Source organism: Aethalodelphis obliquidens, unplaced genomic scaffold (assembly GCF_003676395.1).
Source record: "Aethalodelphis obliquidens isolate GAN/ISIS:26980383/991018 unplaced genomic scaffold, ASM367639v1 scaffold28, whole genome shotgun sequence".
Taxonomy (NCBI): domain Eukaryota; kingdom Metazoa; phylum Chordata; class Mammalia; order Artiodactyla; family Delphinidae; genus Aethalodelphis; species Aethalodelphis obliquidens.
Window position 1 is genome coordinate 21,450,623 of NW_020837972.1, and position 16,286 is coordinate 21,466,908.

Sequence of the window (16,286 nt, forward strand, 5' to 3'; positions counted from 1 at the left end):
TCTCTTACCCTGCCCTCCAAAGGCCATGGTGGGTGATTCTGGCCTGGCTAAATTTCACAGTGGGTACAGGGCAAGTATCCTGATAATAGTGTTTAAGCGCCTGGATCAAGCCATACCTGAAACCTATGTGCAGACTGTTTCTTATGGAAGTCGACCAGTATCTCTCTTCTGTTTCACCTAGTTGAATTGGGTTTACAGTCACTTGCAACAAAGGGTTCTAACAGTTTCACATTAGACGGATGTTTCTGAAAAGCACATTTTGGTCCAAAATGATATAAAGAATCATTTACAGAAAGCTAGGGCAGCTCAGAAAATGTTTTAGGTGTGACAACTCATGACAATCTCCACCATCCCGTCTCTCATCAAACTGGACATTTTTAATGAACAACTGACATTTTTTAAAAAAAACTCCTGGAACCTGCAGACACTATTAATAATCAGATATCATTTTGACATCTTCATTCGCACTAAATTTAATTCACTGCTGAGACAAAAGGGAAGGGTACCCAACATCTTTCTCAGATGTCCTTCAGGATGTTCTCACAGCGGTGCTAAAGAAGAGGGAGCTATCATTTCTATGAACCTTTTGTGCTGTCAAGTTAAACCAGTTTCTTCAGTGAACCATTAGGCAAGCGTCATACCTCGAGCCCTTTCCTTGTGCTTTCAAAATCTGAAATTAGTCAAACACAAAGATAACTTGAGTGCTTTAGAAGTTGACAAAAAAAAGTGCAAAAATGAAGGGAAAAAAAAAACCTCACTTTTTTTTTTTTTTTTTGCAAGTCTCTGCACATTTGGAGTTTGGGCACAAAGAAGATTCAGAGAACAATGGCTGCTTTAATGGGCCTTTCACAATGTACAGGGAAGCCGACTCATCTTGGAGGCGATGGTGAACACCTGAGCAGCTACTTTATAAAGATGCAGGCGTGTGGGGTGTGAATGCAAAACTCCCATTGGCCAATCAATGCTCAGAGAAGCTATGAACCCGCAGAGCAAAAGGCACCTTGCCAGATAGTCACCCTGTAAAAGGAGAGAATTCTGAGAGTCATAAGAACGGGAATGTCATGGACCCGCTCAAGTGAAAAGACATCCGATGTTGTTTGGAAGCCAGGGCTAGGGATGGAAGAACAGGCCTACAGATGAGCACGCTGGGCCCCGCCCAACTTAAGAGCTCACACACATACAAGTACCTGTTAAGGACCTTGCATTAGTTTCCTGTTGCTGCTGTTAACACATGACCACAAGCCCGGCGGCTCAGAACAATGCAAATGCATTCTCTTTCACTTCTGCAGGTCAGAAGTATAAAAGCAAGGTGTCCACAGGGCATGTGCCTTCTGGAAGCTTCAGGGGGAGAATCTGTCCCCTTGCCTTTCCAAATATCCAAAGGCTGGGGCTTCCCTGGGGGTCCAGTGGTTAAGAATCTGCCTTCCAATACAGGGGACATGGGTTCGATCCCTGGTTGGGGAACTAAGATCCCACATGCCGCGGGGCAACTAAGCCCGTGCGCCACAACTACTGAGCCCACGCGCTCTGGAGCCCATGAGCCACAACTAGAGAAAAACAAAAGCCCTTGTGCCACAACTAGAGAGAAGCCCGCATGCTGCAACAAAAGATCCCATGTGCCGCAACTAAGACCCAACGCAGCCGAAAATAAATAAATAAATAAATTTTAAAAACATATACATATCCATACAAATCCAGAGGCTGCCAGCATTCCACGGCTTGCGGCCCCTTCCAGCATCGCTCCAATCTGTTGCTTCCCTCCAGCCTCCTCTGAAAAATCCTCACGTGCGTGTCCTACTGTAGCCAATTCTCTGCTTTTCTCTCCTTTATCAGGACTTTTGTAATCACATCCATGTGGATGATAACGGCAACCACCTCGTGTCACACCCTTAACCACACCCGCCAAGCCCCTTTTGCCCTGTAAGTTAACATTCCCAGGTTCCAGAGTTAAGGATGTGGGCATCTCGGGGGTCATTCTTTATCCCACACAGTCTCGAAAGTGGATGATTGAGATCAAAGCACAAACTCTCATTCTAGAAAGGACTGTCCCATTGGAGCAAGCCCTGGGTTTGGCTGTGTCATTTATTCAAGCTTCTTGCTAATGTCTGGGTTTTTTTTCCCCAGAGTCTGGTTTCTCAGGTCCCTGTATTATAAGTATCTGGATCGTCTTCTGGGTGCTTGTATAGAGCACATCCCAGTACAGAGCTCGGGGCTGGGCTGAGGGCTCACGGCATTGTCCCACTCTTCTCTATCTCTTAACATTTATTCGGTAAATGTTGAGCAAAGACCTTTGGGGAGATGTTTAAAGAAAAGAGACTCATACAGGAGACTGAAGTGTCCATGGTAATTTACCTCATCATCAAACTTGCTTCCAAAGCACAGACATTCTTCTTATTTTCCAGATTGGGAACCAAAGCACTTCTGTTGTATTAGGCACTGTTCTAGGACTTTTATGTATTATTTACTTACATCTACCCTCCTCCCCAAGCTGAGTGGGTGGGTATCATTGCCTCATTTAACAAATGAGGAAACTGAGGTTTAGGGAGATTAAATGAAACGCCCAACAGCAAGAGCAAATAAGTGGCAGATACAGAATTCACTCTCAGTCTTGCCTAATTTCCGGGCTCTGCCTTTTAAGCACCACATTCTGTTGTCTCAAATGATGACGTCTCTGGGAGGGAACAGAATATTTTAAGCGGGTGCATTGTTTTTTGTTGTTGTTTGTTTAATTTTTATTTTATACTGGAGTATAGTAGATTAACAATGCTGTGTTAGTTTTGGGTGTACAACAGAGTGACTCAGTTATACATATACTTGTACCAATTCTTTTCCAAATTCTTTTCCCATTTAGGTCATTACAGAATATTGAGCAGAGCTCCCCGAGCTATACAGAAGGTCCTTGTTGGTTGTGTGTTTTAAACATAGCAGTGTGTATATGTCAATCCCAAACTCCCAGTCTATCCCTCCCCCCCGCAACCTTCCCCTCTGGTAACCGTAAGTTCGCAAGTGCATTGTTAAAGACCTTCACAGCACCAAAAGGCCTGGAGGGCTATCAACTCTTTTCTTTTTTCTTTTCTCTTTTCTTTTCTTATCATCTATCTACAGCATTTATCTTAAGGACATACACTGTAGCTACTGTGAAACCTAGCAGATTCCCAGGCTCCAAAGGCTTTGCTTACCAAGAGGCAGAGCGGGGCTTATCCATATTCATAAGGCTTGTCTGCCACACTTCCTACGGCTGGGCTGGTGCCTCTGAAGGGCTCTGCCTCAGTTAGCCAGCGGCGTACCATACGGAGCGTTTATTCTCAGCATCCCTGATCCAGGGATCAGATGGCGATGCTCTGCTTCAGGCTGCGGGTCAGCTGAGCTCAGAAGGTCCACAGAACTTGGCTCCAGGCTCCACATGGGGTTCAGGCCTGCTCCACACTCTCATTCTTCTGGGGCCGTTACATCTCGTAACGATGTCAGAAGCACAAGAGGGCAAACCCAGCCACGTAAGCACATTTCCAGGACCTGCTCCGCTCACCTCCGCCAACACCGCCTTGGCCAAAGCAAGTCGCGTGGCTAAGTTCAAAGCTAAGGGAAAGGAAGTGAGCTCCACCCACCAGCAGGCAGGGACGCAGCTATAAAATACGGGACGGAGGGCTGGGGTCCCAGTGTCATCTACCACAGCCTGTTCATATCTGGTTTGTTTTCCCTCACTGATGGTGATTCCCTCACTTCTGCATCTGCTTTGATGGAGGAAGAACCGAAAAGTAAAACCCAATGTATTCTACTCCACTGACAAGTTCTTACTCTTCATTCCATCCCCATACATTGAATCCACCCGCAAGCTCCAAGCGTCAATGTCTCCACCCGGTTCTTCATCTGCACTGTCTCACTGCAGCCCACCTCCCACATCACTGGATGCTCAGAGCCTCGAAGCAGTGCCCTTGACTCAAGACATCCCCTCTGGACTTCACACACTGGCTGGGGTGATCCTTTAAAGTGTAAACTCCCTACCTTTCAACTCTGCACTTACAATAAAATTCAAATCCCAGATCATGCCCTAAAAGACCCCATCTTCTCCAAGGCCCTGCCAACCTCTCTCATGTCATCTTGTAACAGTCCCCCACTCTGACCTCGTGTCCCAAGCATACCTGGGTCTTTTTTTTTTTTTTCAGCTCATGAGTAGGTTATTTATTTAAGCCATCTCCTGCCATAAGCAAAGGATGGAAGATATCAAGTACAATGGTCATCACCGGACACAAGAAGGTGAGCTTAAGGTCCCCTAACTTTTCTGGTCCATGTGTGCAGAGTAATGGCCCAAACTAGTGCTGTGGTCCCCACTGTAGTGGTCCAGGTTCTCTTTATTCATCTTCGTAGCCAGTTGGAAGCAGATTCACATGAGGGTTATGGACAAGGGTATGGTTACCATCTTCCCAGGGAAAGGGCTTGGACCTGATGCGGAGATGGGGGTAGTCGACCGCCTCCGGTCTGTCCTCCTCTCCGTGGCGCGACTTCAGGAAGACATCCAGCATGCTCGCTCCACCCTGGGGAGCGCCACGAGGCAGGTGAGGGCCTTCCACATGCAAGCTGTGGGTACCACTCGACATAGGCCGACTCAGCTGCAGCTGGGAACGACCCAGCGGCCCAGAAACCCGGGATCCAGCTGCTGCCGCCATTTTCAACCGGCATCACCGCCTACCTGGGTCTTCTCACTTCTTGTTAGCACTTGCTGCTCTCTTTGTCTGGTGCCCTGGGACCCCGGATCTTCACACTGCCAGCCCTTCTTGATATCCAGGTCTCTTAAAGGCTAACTGTGCTTATAAAGAAGGCCGCACCTTCCCACGCCCACACTACGTGGACCACCACGAACTAAACTGTTCTCAACTGTTTGGATTTTGGTATCACTTGGGCAGTGCCGGTCTCTTCCTTAGAAAGGAATTTAACTGACAGCAGAGACCTTATCCGCCCAATTCAGCGTTGTACCCCAAATAGGAAGGCAGAGACCTTATCCGCCCAGTTCAGCATTGTACCCCAAATAGGAAGCACAGTGCGAGCTTGTGTTAACAGCTTGCTAAATACTGCATCGAATTCAAAAATGATCAAAGGCTTCTGAACAAGAAACTCACAGGTGCTCCAGAAAGTTGGAGGAAGCATGGCTTCATAGAGATTACCGGAAACTAAAGCACTATTGCTCTAAGTCTGAGCTGCTCATCAACGTCAGCGGACGCCTACAGGCATCGCTGATATCTGGGAAGTGGAAGCTTGATTCGAGTTTCACGGAGTCCAAGTGTCATTGTATTCCTGAGGCTTGGCCAAGGGCCCCCAAAGAGTAGGGGCCCCCTAAGAACACTGAGTTCTGTGTTAGTTACCAAGTCAAAATGAAGGAATTGGGCCCCCAATTTGGGCCCCCAAAGAACATTGGGTTCTGTGTTAGTTACCAAGTCAAGGTGAAGGAATTGGGCCCCCAATTTGGGCCCCCAAAGAACATTGGGTTCTGTGTTAGTTACCAAGTCAAGGTGAAGGAACTGGGCAGGAATGTATGTCTGAGGACAGAGAGTTATGCGATGTGTTGCAAGGCTGATGAAAGACAGCATGATAAGAGTGTGAGCTTTGGAGCTACACTGTCTGAGTTAGAATTTGGTCAGTTTCTTAACCTCTCTTAACCTCAGTCTCACCATCATTAAATGAGGACAATAATAGCACCCACCTCCTAGGTTATCATGAAGATTAAGTGGGTTAGTTCATGCAAAGCCCTTGTGAGCACTGCCTGGTACAGAGTGAGCAATCCATCTGGCTTGGCTATTATTAGTATAAATAAATATTAATTTGGATCAAATTGTAGATACAAGCAGAAAGAGGGGGACAATCATAATTAGAGCTGTTAAATAACACTTGGTATAATTTTCTGTGCTGCCTTCTCAAAATAAGGTCTTCTGTAAATGCTACTTCAAATCTCAGAATTCAGCAACTCACCCACGAGCCAGCTGTCAGGGAATGGGTTTAACTCGTAGAAGTGGTTCTGTTCAGCCATTTCTTTTTCTCTGACAATGTTATCTCAGGGTTACCCGGTAGAAAAGTTACACTGCTTATTATAACCACAGTACAAACAAGGCCTGGGATTTATATAACACCTCAGATACCAAAAGCTAAAAAGCACATCTAAGTGATGCAGTCCTGTCTCTTTTCACAACATCCACTCAAAATCAAGAGTTTGATAATATTGTCCCCTGAGCAGATAAAGAGATTAAAAAGAAATCAAAGAACTTCTTCAGGGAGACCCAGGAGAGAAGTTCCATAGCTGAAAAGAGGTCTGAAACCAATGTTAGCATACCAAGCCTTCGGTAATTTACCCGCCTTTACATTTTCAATTTGTTTACTTATGTTTCATCTCTTTCCAAAAAAGGAATTGGAAATATATTTCCAATTAAGAGATCCCAAACTGCATCCCATGGAACAATTACAGATGGTGGTCATCGTGACTTGGGAAAATCCATTGGCAAATAGGATTCCACGGTGAAGAGAATCTTAATTCCTCTCATGCAGAAAAGGATCATTACTTACAGTTCCGGGTGGTCTGACTGTGGAGAATCCTGCTAACTTTGGTTAGCCCAGCATTTTACATCCCTGGCAAAGCATTTTTTAAAATACAAAATCAATACTACTCAGGGCACCAGTGTTCCATGAATCATCTGTTTGGGACACGCTGACTTGAGGAAATCACGGTGCAGAGAAAAATGAGGGTGATAATGAGAAATCCAGGGTCAGGGGAGTGCGTTTCAGTCCAGACCACCACCCTCTCTGCGTCCAGCTGCTACAGGCGGGATGCAGACGTGGCCATCAGCATATCCTACAGGCCAAGGGAGAGGTAGGAGTACAAGCGGTCCTAAGGATCAGCTTATGGACAACAGGTAAATCTGGAAACAGGCAGTTTTGGGGGATTTGGTGAGCCTTTAACCCAGGCTTCTTCTTCAAATATTTCAAGATCTGAAATAAAGATGCAACACAGGGCACCGAGCAAAGACTACCCTGGATTTTTTTCCCTGAGCAAATTTAGCGATTCCAAATGCAACGCGTGACATTCATAGAGGCACTATTTAAACTTGTTTTAAAATTAGTGCTACTAGTTTGAAAATGGTAGTGTATATTAATGCAGAAAGATTTTAGAGCTTCTAGAAGCAGAGAGAAACTCAACAACACCATGGAAAGGATATAAATTTTAGAAATGACAGCAGCTATAAGGCACCTACCGTGCACCTAACAGAGAGCGGGCATTCAGCAAATGACTCCCTTGTTGTTATTATTACTGCTATTAAAAAAAAACAAAAAACACCAGTGGAAATACCACAGCTTAAGCTTCAATGCTGTGCTTAGTTGGTAATTCAAGCCTAGAGATTCTTCTTGGCAATGAACATCTGATTTATATGAAGGTCATAACCTTAACATGACCTTAACTCTTCTTCCTATTTCCCAAGCATCCCCAAATTTACCTATCGAAAACTAAATTTCTTTTTATTTCTCCCTGAAATCATGCCACCCCCTCCTTCACCTCTCCAGTTCGTAGCAAACGCCTCCTTATTTCCATTTGTTTGAAATCAGACACAGACTTATCAGGATCCTCTTCTTTCTCTCGATGCCCCCATGACCATCCACCAGCAAGGCTCAACAGCTCTCATTATTATACAGTTAGTCCCCTGCATACGAATGAGTTCCGTTCCGAGATCGCGTTCTTAAGTCCAGTTTGTTCGTAAGTCCAACAAAGTCAGCCTAGGTGCCCAACGAACACAATCGGCTACATAGTACTGTACTGTAATAGGTTTATAATACATTTCACACAAATAATACATAAAAAACAAGCAAACAAAAAATAAATAAAACATTTTAATCTTACAGTACAGGACCTTGAAAAGTACAGTAGTACCAGCTACATCACTGCTGCTTTTCGCTTGTTTCTGGACACCCTGGGCTCGAAATAAAGGTACTGTACTACTGTACTCTATACAGTACTGTACAGTAAAGTACACAAAAGCACAACCACTTGCAGAGGATGAAAGCACACGACAATGTATGCCAGACACGTGAACTAACTTACCTGACCGGACATGCGCACGCACACTCGCATCTTTGAAAGTTCGCAACTTGAAGGTTCGGATGTAGGGGACTCACTGTAACCTCAGGTAACTTGACTCCGCCCCCTTCTCGCTGCCCCTCCCTCTGCCATTGTTTCCCTGCAGGATGCTGTAAAGTAGTCCGCAAATTCTCCTGCTGCCTGCATCGCTGCTCTCCTCCAATACAATCTCCACTCACAAAGTATTTAAAATCCATAAAATATATATTTAAAATTTCTCTAATTGACACCCCCCGAATTCTAACCGCTGTACTTGGAATAAAACCCAGATGCCGCTTCAAGCTCATCTTGAGACACTTTTCTCTGACTCTTTGCCCTCGGGCCACCCTGGCCACTTTGAGCTGTTTTTTGCCTTAGACCCCACCTGTAGAAGGTTCCTTCTGTCTGCAGCGCCCACATCTCCTGAACTGTGTAGGACTGACATGTCTCTATCCCGCAAGCCTCAGTTTAAACACCACCTCCTTAAGGCTGATCTTCTCTGATTTTCCAAACTAAGTGTCCCCCTTCCCCAATCCTTAATTCTCCATCCCTATATTCTGTTTGATATTTTAAAGCACGTTGTCTGATACGTGCAATGTTCACTTATTTATTTATTTACCTGTTCATTATCTGTTTCCTACATCTTTACCGCTAACATCATGGGAGTGGGATTTATCTCTGCTTTATTCACCAAACCTTACACTATACCTAATATATTCAAGACACGTGCACACACACAGACGCACATATTTGTAGAATATATGCACGACTGAACGAATGAGGAAAACTCCAGAAAGGATTCTTTATGAAAAAGGAATGTAATTTGATTTCATGGTACAGTATGGAAATCACTTGTAAACCATCCGTGAAAGGATGATTCACTGATTAATTCCCTTCCATTTTCTCTCTGTCGCAAAACCCACTTTGGCCAACATATCAAAATACAAGCAGGGCTTGCTGACTATTATTTCCCTTGAAAATAATCAACGACCCCTTGCCTGTTTAGAAATCATAAAGTGATTGCAGCTGCACAATAAAATAATTCTCCAGAAAGAGCAGAACGCCACTTAGTTAATTCTCAAATGAATAATAAAACACGATAAACAGCCCATGCCACTTAGATGGACTCATTAACTAGAGTTCAGGAAAAGAAAGAGCAGTCATAATTCAGCCATCCTTTCTGGGGCACTCCCAGCTACACGTGCGCAGAGAATGTTCGATGGAATGAGAATGTCCTAGGTAAGTGGTCTCTACCTACCAGGACGGGGTCAATAGCAGACTCTAGGTCGATATTGATTAATTCTCCATTTTAGATGTTCATCTAAATGACATTCTTATAAGGGAAGTAGGTAGTTGCTGGAAAGGAAGTAGGTAGCCTTTGGTCAAAATTTGTAAGGAAAATTAAGTAAGGATAAGTAGCTTACGTAAGAGGAGAGCCAAAGAGTTAGTCCTCAGGATGCACGGGATGCTCTTCTGAGCCTCAGTTTACCCATTCATTGGAGGGAGGCCGACCCTTCCTCTCTTTATGTCACCTGTGTTACCTCCTGAACAAACACACTCAGAAGCCAGCTATGTAGTATGGCTGTCAGGAGCAAAAGCTATCATCATTATCTTCTCTAAAGAGTGAACTCCGGGGCTTCCCTGGTGGCGCAGTGGTTAGGAATCCGCCTGCCAATGCAGGAGGCACAGGTTCGAGCCCTGGTCTGGGAAGATCCCACATGCCGCGGAGCAACTAAGCCCGTGTGCCACAGCTACTGAGCCTGTGCTCTAGAGCCCGTGAGCCACAACTACTGAGCCCGTGCGCCACAACTACTGAGCCTGCGCTCTAGAGCCCGTGAGCCACAACCATGAGCCCACGTGCCACAACTACTGAAGCCTGCGCGCCTAGAGCCCGTGCTCTGCAACAAGAGAAGCCACCGCAATGAGAAGCCTGCGCACTGCAACGAAGACCCAATGCAGCCAAAAATAAAAAAAATAAAAAAGAGTGAACTCCACCTGGGTCCTCCTCCCTATGTTCCCTCTGGTTCTCTGTGAAAGTTGAGTCTTAACGTTCTTTTTATGGTTGCTGGTGACATGTTGCTGTTGTTAAACACAGAGGCTTAATAGGTGTTGTTAAACTGTCCAGTCACCTATTTAATTACTAGTTCAGCAGTTACTTTACCACAATTAGGCACCAAACTATCTCAGTAGCTTTTGTTCCAAGATCTGTCTTTACAGCCCTCTGGGGTTTGTCTCCTTAATGTAATCCTGGCTCTATCTCTCTCCACACATGAACGTGGGTGGCGTCCGTAGGGATGAAAGTAGGATTGGGATTGGGGTGACCCATGGTTAGAGATGCTCTGCAGGTGATGATCCAACCTGCAGTCTGGTTTCAGAAGGACTCCCAGCCCGACCATGTAGGGCAGAGCTGGGCTTCGTGCAGGACCCATGAAATCTGACCTTCACTGTCCCTAATTGCTAACTGGCCCCCGCACGTCAGGAGCACTAGGAGTCTTACAGACTGAACCATTAAGATGTGCTCAGTGAAGCTCTTATTGGACAAAGAAACACAGGGCACTCCAAGCTCACTGGAGGTTAAGAGGAGGTCAAATCACGTAAAAGGAAATCCTGGAAAAAAAAAGAAAAGTGAAGCTAGAGCTCAGAAAACTCTAAGAAAGCAGCCTATAAAGCTAGAACGGAGTCACTCTCTACACCTGGAACGTTCCCACGAGACACCTGGCTGAGTTGGAAGTGGTCCGTGGGAAAAAGTCACTTGTCTCCAAGCAGGGTCACAGAAGGAAGCCGGATTTCTAAAAGTTTTGAGAAAAGAAAAAAAAGTTCTACGGACAGAAAATCTAGATGAGGTCTGACCAAGGGGGAAAACTGAAATTCTGATTTCACAAAGGCAAATGATTGCTAGAGGAAGGAAAGCCAAAAACATCTGAAGGTCTAAGTTTGGCCAGGGAAGGGACAGCTGGGGGGCTGTGGTGAGAAGTGGGTCTTTTTTAAAATTTAATTTTTATTGGAGTACGGTTGCTTTACAATGCATTAGCTTCTTGCTGTACAGCAAAGTGAATCAGTCATACGTATACATATATCCACTCTTGTTTCTTTTTGTTTAACTTTTTGTTTTCTGTTAGACTATAGCCGATTAACAACGCTGTGATAGTTTCAGGTGCACGGCAAAGCGACTCAGCCGTACGTGGACATGTGTCCATTCTTCCCCGAACTCCCCTCCCATCCAGGCTGCCGCATAACATTGAGCAGAGTTCCCTGTGCTCTACAGTAGGCTGTCATTAGTTGTCTCTTTTATACATAGTGGTGCATATATGTCAGTCCCAATCTCCTTGAGGGAGGATTCCTAGAGCATCAGTCAGGGTCCCCACAGAAAACAGGAGGGCAGGTGGATAAGGGTTAATTTAGGAAGGTGGCGACACAGAGGGACCATAGAGAAAGCGTCAGTAACCTGGAGTCAGCACCTGCCCTGCTGTTGCTGACCCTTGGGGGAGGAGGGACGCTGCTGGGAGGAGCAGTGATGTTTGGCAGAGGGACCGCCCCCCGCGGAACATGGAGAGAGACAGCCAGGAGGCAAGAAGCTCCGCCCCCCTCCATTGCTGCCCTCTGGCCTCCTGCTGGGGCTTCCAGAGGCTTCTCTCTGGCCAGATCTGGCTGCAATCCAGAGGCTCTTGAAGTCCTTTAAGGCAGAATATGCAACAGGATGGCAAAGCAGACGGGTCTGCCCGAGCAAAAAGAAGGTTCCAGGCACAAACATCTAGGAAAAGGAAGGCTTCTGGAAAATGGTATCAGCTACCAAAACACCTCATTTCCATTTCTGCTTCGATCCCATTGTCAGAAAGTCATCAGAGCAGAAGTGAGAGTGGTTAAGAAGGAATTAGACCCACGTCGGGTGAGTAATTTGCAAGCCATCACCGAGCCTTTTTAAGCGAGAGCAAGCCTCCAGAACTGGGTGTATCACTCCGAGGGACAGACAGACTTTGTAGTGTTTTTACTGAACCTGTGAGGAACCATATACAGACAGAGAGGCCCCAGAATAATTTCCAGTGAACAAAAATGGACAGGACAGAAAGTCGGTTATGAAAACTGCAGACCAGTAAGCCTGATATCAACACAGACAGAGGTGCAGCAAAGGTTGTTAAAAATATCATGCGTACTCTAACAAAGAGCTACCACTCCCTAGAAGATGCTATGGCTTCATAAGGACACGTCATGCCTGAATAACCTCCGTTATTAATTGCTTGGATCTTAGATGCACCATCGTTTAATCATCCAGCAAGTATTTTGAGCCCCTACTATGTGTCAGTTCATGTTCCAGGTGTGTGGATACTGCCTCCATCAAGGTGGACAAGCTCCCTGCGTTCAAGTCTAAAATCCAGTGGGGAAAAATACTCGCAAGGACACGTAAAAGTAAGGAGGATAAATTCCCAGAATTAAAGGTAAATCAAAGCAGGTGAGCCATGTGATGGAATAAACATGTCTTGGTGGCGGTGGGTACAACACAGATTTCTTCACTGACTGAAGAAAACTTATACAGAAGGACAGGACGAGTGATGAGTCAGCTGTGAGACATGCTTGTGGAAGAGACCTCCAGGCAGGGGAACAGCCAGTGCAAACACCCTGCGGTCAGGGGAAGTTTCAGGAACACCAAAGGATGGGAGTGTGAAGCTTACCGGCAAGGGAGTTGGTTTTAGGAAATGAGGTCAAAGAGGTAGGTTGGGACCAGACAATGAAGGGGTCTTTGAGTCTTAGTAAGAACTTTGAATTTTGCTGTAAGTGTGGATGGAATCGGATGCAACGATCTTAGGCAGAAAGGACGGGTAGGTGCCTGGTGTTTCGAAAAGATCTCCCAGCTGCTATTGGGGAAAATGGATCAGGTGGGAGTGGGGGTGTGGCAAGAGTAGAGGACAGGAGACCATGTCGTTAGGGCGAGAAATTAAAGTGTCTTGAACTCGGGGAATAGCAGAAGAGATCAAATTCAAGGATATACTTTGGAGACAAGACTAACAGGGTTATTGGTTGGCACGTAGGGTACGAAAAGTCAGTACCACGGACAACTCTTAGGTTATTGGTTTGAGAACAGATTTCAGGCTGAAAACATGGGAAGAAAAGGTTTAGGGAAAATTTTTAATTAATTTTTAGAATATGGTAGACATGTTGTATCTGGGATATTGGCCAGACAGTGATAGACTATCTCGTCGTGTTATTGTGGACGGTGGGAAGTGATACGAATCTGAATGAGGGGGCGCCTATGATTTATTCATCTGAGACATTTTTGAACACTTACTGTGTACTACGAACCGTTTTAGATACTAAGAATAAACACGTAAGAAAACACACAAAAATTCCTGCCCCCGTGGACTTACAGTTTGAGGAACCAAACAATAAACTGAACATCAAGTGAAAGAGATGGCGTGTCCGCTGATGTCTCGTACCGGAGTATTAGCCAGATATATGATCAGGTTCTGGATTTATTGTTAAGGTAGAACTACTGGGACCAACCAAGAGACTGGATGTGAGGTCTGAGAGTGAAGGATTCCATAGTTTGGGTCTGAGCAACTGGCACGATGGAATTACCATTGACTGAAATGGGGACATTTCCAGAAGGAATACGTTTGCAGGGTGAAGATCAGAAGTTTGGTTTAGGACATGCTAGTGTGAAACGCCTACTGAACAGCCAAGAGTAGCTGTGGAAACTGGAGTTCAGGAGAATTCCAGGCTAGAGACATACATGGTGGAATTATCAGTGACTAGATGATATTTAACATCACAAGAAAGGATGCCATCACCAAAGGATTAGATTAGGCAGAAAGGAACTCTAAGGACTTCCCTGGAGCAGAACAGGTGGGTAGATGAGAAGGAATGAGAAAAGGGGTTCAAGAAAGTAGCCCATGAGTTCGGAAGAAAAGCCGGCATGTATGTGTGTTAATCTCAGAAGCTTTGGAATTCCACAGAGGGCGCTGTCCTCGTCCACGTTCTGTTCAGAATTCCTAATGAACTGAATGCGGACACTGATAGGATGCTAATTACAGTTACACATGACATCAAGCTGAGATGTATCATCAAAATGCTCCATGACAGATTCAGGATCCTAAAATATTTCAAGGAGCTGGAATGACAATGGACTGCATCCAACGAGATTAGCTTCCTGGCCCCAAACCCTCACGGAACCAGAACAATCAGCGATAAGATGCAGCTGAGGACCCGCATGTGAAAAGAGCAGAGATCTATGTAATTGGGAGTCGACAATGCCACGCAGCCTCCCAAGAAGGGTCATGGCAAACTGGCTGGCATTCGGGGGAATATGTTGCCCCAAATAAGATGTTAAAGCCCAGCTCCACTCTCTTCTTGTCGGTTCATGCCCTGAATACTATTTTCAGTTCCAGGACTAAATATTCAGTTTGGGATCAAAACTGAGACTCATGGACAACTGAATGCTGAAAAGAAGAGAAACTGTCATGTCCAAGGATACTAACCAACCCAAGGGTATTTAGGGAGGAACGCCTGGCTTAGTTAGACAGTGATAACAGTTGAAAGAACTGAGAGATATTTAAACTGGAGAAAGACTGGATTTGCCAACTCCTCAGGCAGGGAAAACGACACTTTTCAGCTCTCTTGTAAAGGACGATGATGCTAGAAGAGGCTGGAGAGGTAGGCAAGGGGTAGATCACAGACAGTAAGTAGGCTCCACGTGCCATCTTAAGCATTCTGGTGTCTCTTCCCAGAGCAAAACGTCATGTCATTCACATGTTCCAAACGGAAGGTAGTAACATCATCAAAGCTGAATTTCTAAAGGATTACTGTCTGCCATGTAGAGAGCAGAATGCAGAGGGATTAAGAGTGGATGAAACATATGTTATGACTGGAAATGAAGATAATTTGCACTACGATAGTGGCAGTGGATATGGAAGAGAAGGATGGGTTTGGAATTAGGAGGGAAAATCAGAAGTTCTTGGTACTGGGTTGGATATAAGGATGCGGGACAGACGGGTATCAAAGACGGCCTGAGTGTAGTGAAATGGCAGAGATGCCATCCACTAGATGTTGAACATTACAAATCTCTCTCTCTCTCTCTCTGTCTTTATGTATATGTCACCTATAGCTAAATTATCTCTATCATTCATATTCATATCCATATTTTACCCATATCTTTACCTTTACCTATTATGTCTATGGTGTGGGTTTCCCTAAGAGGTAGTGCATTATTCTCTATACCCAGAGAAGATCCGTAAGAGCCTATACAGTTCCCTAGAGGGGAGTGCTGTAGAGGAAATTCCATCGTAACATGGAAAATTCGTTCGCTGTTGTGAAACAGATCACCACTGATCTAACAAAATGTCAAGCATTCTATTCAACGGATGGGCTCAATGAGGCAGTATTTCATAGATAAGAAAAGGGAGAGAGGAAGACAGAAACTTGCCAAAGTTACTATGAGAAGAGGTGACAGCGACATGGGTTTTATTTCTTGGGAGTCTCGTGTATTTTCTCCTGTCATTTAGAAAGCTCCTAACGTCATCCATCTACCACTTAGTCATACCATAGCTCTGCGTTTTCGACTTCCAGTTTGAAGGTAAATGTATACAGGATCACTGCGTGAAGTACACCTTGACCATCCATTCACGCGTGGGACTGATGTTGGACGTCTGCTCATCTTTAGGCTCATAGATGTGCCTTATGTCCTGCATCTCTGTTCAGAGGGCAAGTGATGCTTCTGCACATTCGTACTGGCACAGTTCCACACTTAAACCCACACTTAACAAGTACCAGACTCTTTCTAGCCGTGTGACTTTCAGTAGCTTATTGTCTTTCCATGAGTCTCAGTTTTCCCATCTGAAAAATGGCCATGATGCCTCTCGTGTTTTTGTGAAGCTTAAATAAGAAGTTCTATAAAGAGCCTACCTGGTGAGTCAGGTAACAAAACACAATAACTCCCTAGATAATCAATAAATGAGACAGTCTCTTTCTTTTGCAGGATTGAGCCCTTTTCTCAGTAATGTATGCTTATTATGATTCCCCAACTTCATTACCACAAAGGGAATTTCTTTAAATTAAGGACAGAATTTTCCAGAAAGACATGGGCCCTGGGTTCCATCACTCTACCTGGATTCATAGACTGGGAGGTTAACTTTGCCACCTGTCTTGTATCTCGGAAATGAGTTCAAACTTTTCCTATGTTTTTAAAAGATGACTCTGTTATACA

At 45.0% G+C, this 16,286-nt stretch overlaps 1 pseudogene; it reads right to left on the reverse strand.

The window, feature by feature from the left end:
* Positions 1 to 4,251: 4,251 nt before the first annotated feature.
* Positions 4,252 to 4,664, reverse strand: LOC113629982 (cytochrome c oxidase subunit 6A1, mitochondrial pseudogene; annotated as a pseudogene).
* Between the last annotated feature and the right edge of the window lie 11,622 nt (positions 4,665 to 16,286).